The following is an 8,105-nucleotide window of genomic DNA, read 5'->3' on the forward strand; positions in this document are numbered from 1 at the left end:
TACCTATTCCTTAGGAAATTTGAAGAGGTATGTGTTCTAATTAAAGTCCAACAGCTTTCTAATGATGCTATTTAGCTTAGGTTCATCACTTTTACATTAAAAGACCAAGATAAGGAGTGGTTGTATGGGTTACTCACAAATTCTATAACCAAATGGGAGAAATTCATAGTTGTCTTCCTCAAGAAGTTTTTCCCAACTCACAAGACCAATAAGCTTAGAAGTGATATCCTCTAGTTAAGGGAGAAGCCTGGTGAGTCCTTTTCTAAACTTATGGAGAGATTCAAGGATCTACTCCAAGAATGCCCTCACCATGGCCTAGACTTATGGCATTTATATCAGATTATTTATGAGGCTAGTGATTACCCAACTAAACAAATGATAGAGTCTATATGCCTTGGGGGATTCACATCCTTTACAAATGAAGGAGAGGCATGGGAATTCTTACTTGCCAAGGAAGCCCATTTGGATAGCCTAATTAAGAGAATTGAGGCTATTGTTCCAAGAGAGCCATCATCAGTAAATTTGATTAAGATGTGTGCTTGGTGCCAGTCCCCTTGATATGTCATAGAAGAATGCCCCAACAGCACTAGGGGCACTTCTAATGAAAGTGTTAATGTCTTATATCAAAATAATCTATATAGTTAACACCAACAATCTAGGATGGAGAAATCACCCAAATTTCTCCTGGAATCAGGGCAACTAAGCAGGGACTTCCAATTTCCATAATCAAGGTCAACCTACACCTCAAAGACCTCCTTTTGTAATAGCCTTTTGCTCCAAATATTTTTCCTAGGCCAAATGTAGGACCTCAGGCTAGACTTCCTAGGCACCCTCTCCTATCAGCTTATCAGCAACCCCTGGGTTTACCAACATTAGAGAAGCTGTCACACCCCACTTCCAGTAGACCCAACTTACCGCATAGGACTACCAGTGATGTGAGTAAGACACGTACCTATCATACGAATCTACCAGGATCTTTGATCGCAGTACCTTAACATTTCACAATCTCACAACACAAACCAACCAAAAGTAGCGGAGTCAGAGTATAATAGCAGAGTCATCAATAAAATGGGGAACTATCTAATGATAATATACTATCATAACCAAGTTATTTTGTTACAATTTATCCAAGACTTATAAACATTAATTCCAAAATATACCATCCACAGTCTATGTTAAAAGGATCAAAAGTACGTTGCACATCTCATGGTGTGGCATAAGCACAGTGCAAGCATAGTCTTGATTATGCTCCTCCACTTTTGGTGTCCTCCAATCACTCACACAGTACTCCGGCCTAGAGGATAATGAATGGGTCCAATGCCATCGGCACAATGGTACCTGCATCATCATCTAAAAAGCGGTGTATGTGTGGGGTGAGCTTTCCAACTTGCTCAGTGAGGGGTGGGGTTTATGCACATCCAAGCATAGTAGTCGCATAATTAATTTATGATGCATGATAATTTATTTATTTTATTATCCACCTAACAATATAAACTAAGTCTGGTAAATGCTACTATAGCACATTAGGCTATTTCCCTGGTCCCAAAACTACCATCGACTACACAGCGATGCAAACCCTAGCCATGATTAAAAGCCTGTCGGTCCCCGTATGCAACCATGGGTCACCCAGCAAACTCCTGAAAACCATGGTCACATACAGGGACTGGCAGGCTTCTAATCACAGCTAGGGTTTGTATCGTTGTGTAGTCGATGGTGGTTCAGGGACTAGGGATACAACCTAATGTGCTATAGTAGCATTTACCAGACTTAGTTTGTATTGTTAGGTGGATAATAAAATAAATAAATTACATCATAAGCATCATGGACTATGTGTTTAATTTCTAAAATCGTGCATCATAAATTATTTATACGACTGCTATGCTTGGATGTGCATGAACTCCACCCCTCATTGAGTGAGTTGAAAAGCTCACCCCATGTATACACCCCTTTTTAGAATAATGCAGGTACCATTGTGCTGATGGCATGTGACCCATTATCCTCTGGGTCAGAGTATGGTGTGAGCGACTGGCGGACACCAAAAGTAGAGGAGTATGATCAAGACTATGCTTGCGACCACTATACTTACTCTGCACCATGAGATGTGCAACGTACTTTTGATCATTTTTGACATAGACTGTGGATGGTATATTTTGAAATTAATGTTTATCAGTTTTAGAAAAATTGTAACAGAATAACTTGGTTATGATATTATATTATCATTAGATATTTTCCCATTTTATTGATGACTACGCTGATTTTGGTTGGTTTGTGATGTGAGATTGTGAAATGTTAAGGTACTACAATCAGAGATCCTGGTAGGTTCATAAGACAGGTACATGTCTTACTGACACCACTGGTAGTCATATGCGGTAAGTTGGGTCTACTGGAAGTGGGGTGTGACAGAGGTTACTAGAATCATGATTTGGAAAAGAATATGGCCCTCCTTATGATAAACCATCAAAATCTTATGAGAGAACTCACCCAAGTTATCTCAATTCTGCATGAGAGGGAGAAGGGAACATTTTGCAGTCGACCAAAGCCTAACCTTAGGCAGTAGCCTGTTAGTTCACAAGCACCCACTAATGCATCACTGAATGTTGTACAAAGTCAGACCCAACAAGGGCCCTCCAACCATTGTAATGCTATTTATGCCTTTAGGAGTGGCCGAGAGTACCAACAGAGTATTCCCAAATCTTTCCCATCTATTACTCCTATTAACTCTCCTTCTGTTGAGAACACAAGTGTGCCTTCTGTTTCAAGTTCGTCTGATGAACCTAAAGCAACTAAAGAAGATTTGGTTGAGGAAACCAAAAATGATTCTTCTGAAAAAGAGGAAATTCCTAACAGTCCTTATGTTCCACCTGTCCCCTTTCCTAATCACTTGGTAAATAAAAAGAAGACTATTTCCATTGACAAGATTTTATAAGTCTTCAAAAAGGTAGAAGTGAACATCCCTCTTCTGAATGCCATATCCCAGATCCCCGCCTATGCTAAGTTCTGAAAGATTTGTGTACTCACAAACGTATCACTAGTGTACCCAAAAAGGCATTCTTGGCAAATAACATTTGTTCCATAATTACTCAACCTATAGCCACCAAGTATAAGGATCTAAGGAGCCCTACTATTGCTTGTATCATAGGCAACACCTACATTGAGCATGTATTACTTGACCTTGGCGCAAGTGTGAATCTTTTGCCTTACCATGTGTATAAGCAACTAGGATTGGGAGAATTGAAAGCCACTGGAACCACTCTTCAGTTGGCAGATATGTCTGTTAAGATTCCTAGAGGGATGGTTGAGGATGTCTTACTTAAAGTGGGGGAATTTATATTTCCTGTTGATTTCATTGTGTTAGATACCAAGCACTTCTCAACCAAGGGTGAGATCCCAATAAATTTAGGAAGACCATTTCTGGCTACCAGTAATGTCACACCCCAATTCCAGTAGACCCAACTTACTATTAGGAATACTAGCTGTGTGAGTAAGACACATACTTGTCTTACAAATCTACTAGGATCTTTGATAGCAGTACCCTAACATTTTCACAATCTCACCTCACAAACCAACATAAGCAGTGGAATCAGAGTATAGTAGTAGAATCACAAATAAAATAGGGAAAAGTTAACGATAATATAATAGCAATAACCGAGTTATTCTGTTACATTCATCCATGACGTATAATATATATCTCAAAAACAATGTACAATCCATAGTTATACCCAAAAGTATCAAAATATGATGTACAATCTCACAGTGTGGCATAAGCACAGTGGTCGTAAGCACAGTCCTGATCGTGCTCATCTGCTTCTGGCATCCACCAGTCGCTCACATCATACTCTAACCTAAAAGATACTGGGTCACCCGCTATTAGCACCACGGTACCTGCATCATCATCTAGAAAGGGGTGTATGCATGGGGTGAGCTTTTCAACTTGCTCAGTGAGGGGTGGAATAAAACACATCCAAGCAAGACAATAGCAGTAATAATTTATGATGCATGATTACAGAAATTAAACATATAGTCCATGATGCTTGTGATGCAGTTCATTTATTTATTATCCACCTAACAATACAAACTAAGTTTGGTAAATGCTACTACGGCGCATTAGGTTGTATCCTTCATTTTGAAATCGACATCGACTACATAAGGATACAAACCTTAGCCATGAATAGAAGCTTGTCGGTCCCCGTATGATTCCATGGGTCACCCAGTAAACCCCTGATAACCTCCTCCTACTAGTCACGACACCGGTAACACATCGGCCAAGCCGAATAGGTTCCCACCTCCGGCTACAATCACATCGTACCACAGGTGTTGCATTCCAGAAAGGCACATCGAACATACGATAATGGGTTATCCAACACCTTAACCCATATTGGTAAGGGTTCGTAGCATAGGGAGTGATACCTAACCACATATATGCTACATGCCTTCATAGTGATACAGTTAGTATGAATTACACGATACCTCTAAGACCTCAGCCACAAAGTGTAATCCATCTCCAAATACAATCCCAAGTACACGATACCAGAGGGACCTTGGCCACAAAGTGAAACCCAAGACCGTTTACCTAATCTAGCATACATAACACAGTTGAGTATGGACTATGAGACACCGATACCAATCATCGGCCACAAAGCGCATCCATTTCCAAATGTAGTCCCGGGGTACACGATACCAGCGAGACCTTGGCCACAAAGTGTAACCCACGAATACAACTAACTCTAATGCACATAATCATTGCATGAATATAACATACATAAGGTAATCACGGCACCAGTACCACCTTGGCCACGTCGGATTCTGTCTCACACACACACAGCCAAACATACGGCAATCACGGTACCGGTATCACCTTGGCCACACTGGATCCCCTCATACATCTCCATACAATTCAAATCATAATCGTAAATGACAATGTAATATATCATCAAAGCATTTGAGAAATTTCAATTAAACATATAAGTCTAAGCTTGTGAGCAATTTAATAATAATAAACATTCCAAAAATAAGCACAGTCTATCCCTCGCCTATTTTATAATTGGGTGTGTTCAGGTTCAAGTACGGCCACCGATCAATCAATTCAATTTTGGCTTCTGGGCACGTGCATGTCACTATCCTAGACACAAAGGAATCGTACATTAGTACACATTGAGAACATCGGGAGGGACCCACACAGATCACACCCAAAGGGTACAGACACTGATCCTAAATGATAGTACTGTCATCGAAAACAACCACCGAAAACAGGGCATTTCCATCGAAAATATCAGTCCTATTTCAGGTGGAGTGGTAGAGAGCATAAGGCTCCATGTTCACTGAAAACATACCACTAGAAATAGACCCAGTGGATCCGGTGGGCTGTTTCTGGTGGTGGTTCAGGTCAGTCCAACTATTTTGGGGTTTTCTGGCTCAAGCCTGATCATCGGGATTTGTTCTGTGGAGTTTGTAGGGTATGTTCCTAGCATCATTCTAAGCCAAGGAAATTCCAATTCCATCAAACCATTTAGGAGATATACCGATCAAACGATTGAAACCCTAGTTGGTCTTCTGGCATTACATGTTGCTGGAGCTCATCAGGCTTGGTTCGAGCTCGACAACAACACCAGGAGGGTAGAACACTCATCCTACAACCTTAACATGATTTGTACATTAGGATCCCATCCATACCTAGCCCTAATTAGGTCAAAATGAAGAGAGAGAGTGGTATAGGAGGTTGTACTTACCTCCGGCAGCGATTCCAACAGCAATGTGACAGTCGACACCAAGGTAGGCCTCCAACCTTCTCCTTCTTCCTCTTCTTCTTCCTTCCTCTCCTCTTTCTCTCCTCTCCTATGTTGGGCACAAGAAAAATAAGAAAATGAATCCTCATTTTCCAACTTAAAACTTAAGTGGGCCTCAGGGTCTGTTTGTTTGGACCCCTTTTGAACCGATCGGGTTAAAATGAAATTCAGGGCACAAGGACCCGATTATTTAGGTTCGTAAAGTGCTCACATCACGAGGAAGGTGTGGAGGATGATTTGTGATCATCTGAAATCATTTACGATGTGTGTGGTAGGAACCACGGGCACAAAACCTTGACAGTAGTTTGTCAACCCACTGAAAATAGGCACCGGATCTAGACCCAGGCTGCTTCTGGTGGCTTGTTTTCAGTGGTCATGACAGCTTGCTATCTTAACAATTTACAATACAAGCTGTCTTGACAACTTACAGTCCCAGGGTTGGTCTCGCACGGGTGGTTGTCCTTAGACATGCTCAAAGCCTTTTGGCAATTATGATGCATGCTGAAAATCAAGTGTGGGGAGTCAGGTCACTTACCGTCTAGGATCGAAAGGTATGAATCCCCTCCAGTTAGATAGGCACGTAATGCACGAACATGTGGGGTCATCTTTAACCCTTTGGTAATATATAGCTACGAGCCAAAACCCGATCGTACTTTTGATCTCTGATCTAAGGCCTATCACAGCAGTTTCAAATTGAATTTTATCCCCCCCACCTTACAAGAATTTCATCATCGAAATTGAATATACCTGGCAAATCAAACAATCTAGGATACTGGTCCTTCTGATCGACAATCTTCTCTGGATACTCCACGTAGGCAAAATCCTCGTCCAACTCACGGGGTATGTAAGTCAAGACGTGAGTGGGGTTGGGAACGTACTTCCTCAACATAGACACATGGAAGACATCATGTGTACCTTCCAACTCTGGTGGTAAAGCTATCCAGTAAGCTATCAGTCCGATCCTCTCTAGTACATCATACGGTCCCATAAACCTTGGACTAAGATTTCCCTTTTTACAGAACTGCATCACCCCTTTAACTAGGGAGATCCGTAAGAAGACCTTGCCTCCAACACCAAACTCCAGATGTTTCCTCCTAACACCTGTATAGCTTTTCTGCCTGGACTGAGCTGCCATGATCTTTTCTCTGATCACATTCACCTTCTCACTAGTAGCCTGTATCAAGTTTAGACCCAAAATGTGTTGCTCACCAACCTCATCCCAATAGAGTGGAGTCCAGCACTTCCTACCATACTATGCCTCGAATGGGGACATTCTTATGGTGGCCTAATTATTATTGTTGTAGGAGAACTCAATAAGGGAAATGTGCTCATCCCAACTATAACTTATATCCAAGGCACATGCTCAGACTAGGTCCTCCAATGTCTGAATTGTAATACCCTACTTCTTAAACCCGATCTGATTACATGGTTGAACCGGTTTAACTATGTAGGACCCGAACCGGAGAGAGTTAGAGCAGGCTCCTTATGGACTATGATGGCAAGGGTGACCTTAAACACTGGCTGGCTCGACAAGTCCGAGCCAGTGCAAGAAGAGACAGGAGTACCCAAGCCGTGTACATTCACCTATCATAAGGCCATGTACGGATAAATCAGGTATTGTAGCCGTATATTAAGGTGTGTACATATATTACATCGTATGCCAAGGGTGGGGTTCGCGCCGAGGCCCGAACTCTATCAAAATCCTAAGTTTTGGCCCTCAGGTGGGCGGACAGGTGGGCGCAGCCACCCACCTGAGTGACCCATCCATGTGAACTATTCAGTTATTTAGGAAGTATATATATATATATATATAGCAATTATGATTTTCTTTTCCTTTCATTTATGACACCCATACATTGGTGAGGATAGTAAAGAGGAGAGAGAAAAGAAAGGGAAGAAGAAGGGAAGAGAAGGAAGAGGAAGAAGAGAAGGATTTCAGCGGCGTCGAAGCTTGATCTTCCCATTCCGGCGCAGGGAGAGTGATTTTCAACTCTAGATCTACATTTAGAGGTAAGCAAAGTTGGGTTTCTTAAACATTCACCATACCAAGCATAAACCCTTGATTCGAGTAGGGTTTCTTGAGATCTTGTAAATCCCTTTTGAAATGATGAATCTAAGGTTTAATAGATGATTTATGTGTTGATCTTGAAGGATTTGAAGAGGTATTGACAAGATTGGAGAAGTATTGTGGGTTTGAAGTGATTTTGAGGGTTTGAAGGTGTTCTTGAGCAAAGAAGGTAAGATGGTTGGTTTCCCATCACTTGAATCTAACCTAGATTTAGGTTAGAACCATCCTATAAGACATTGAAAGTGTGAAGGATG

At 41.5% G+C, this 8,105-nt stretch overlaps 1 non-coding gene across 1 annotated transcript; it reads right to left on the minus strand.

Moving 5' to 3' along the window:
* Positions 1 to 210: 210 nt before the first annotated feature.
* LOC122075029 lies at positions 211 to 317 on the minus strand. The gene has a single exon (XR_006139166.1). It is a non-coding gene; the product is annotated as a small nucleolar RNA R71 (small nucleolar RNA).
* Positions 318 to 8,105: the final 7,788 nt, after the last annotated feature.

The sequence above is a fragment of the Macadamia integrifolia genome, chromosome 3 (assembly GCF_013358625.1).
Source record: "Macadamia integrifolia cultivar HAES 741 chromosome 3, SCU_Mint_v3, whole genome shotgun sequence".
In the NCBI taxonomy this organism is placed as follows: Eukaryota; Viridiplantae; Streptophyta; class Magnoliopsida; order Proteales; family Proteaceae; genus Macadamia; species Macadamia integrifolia.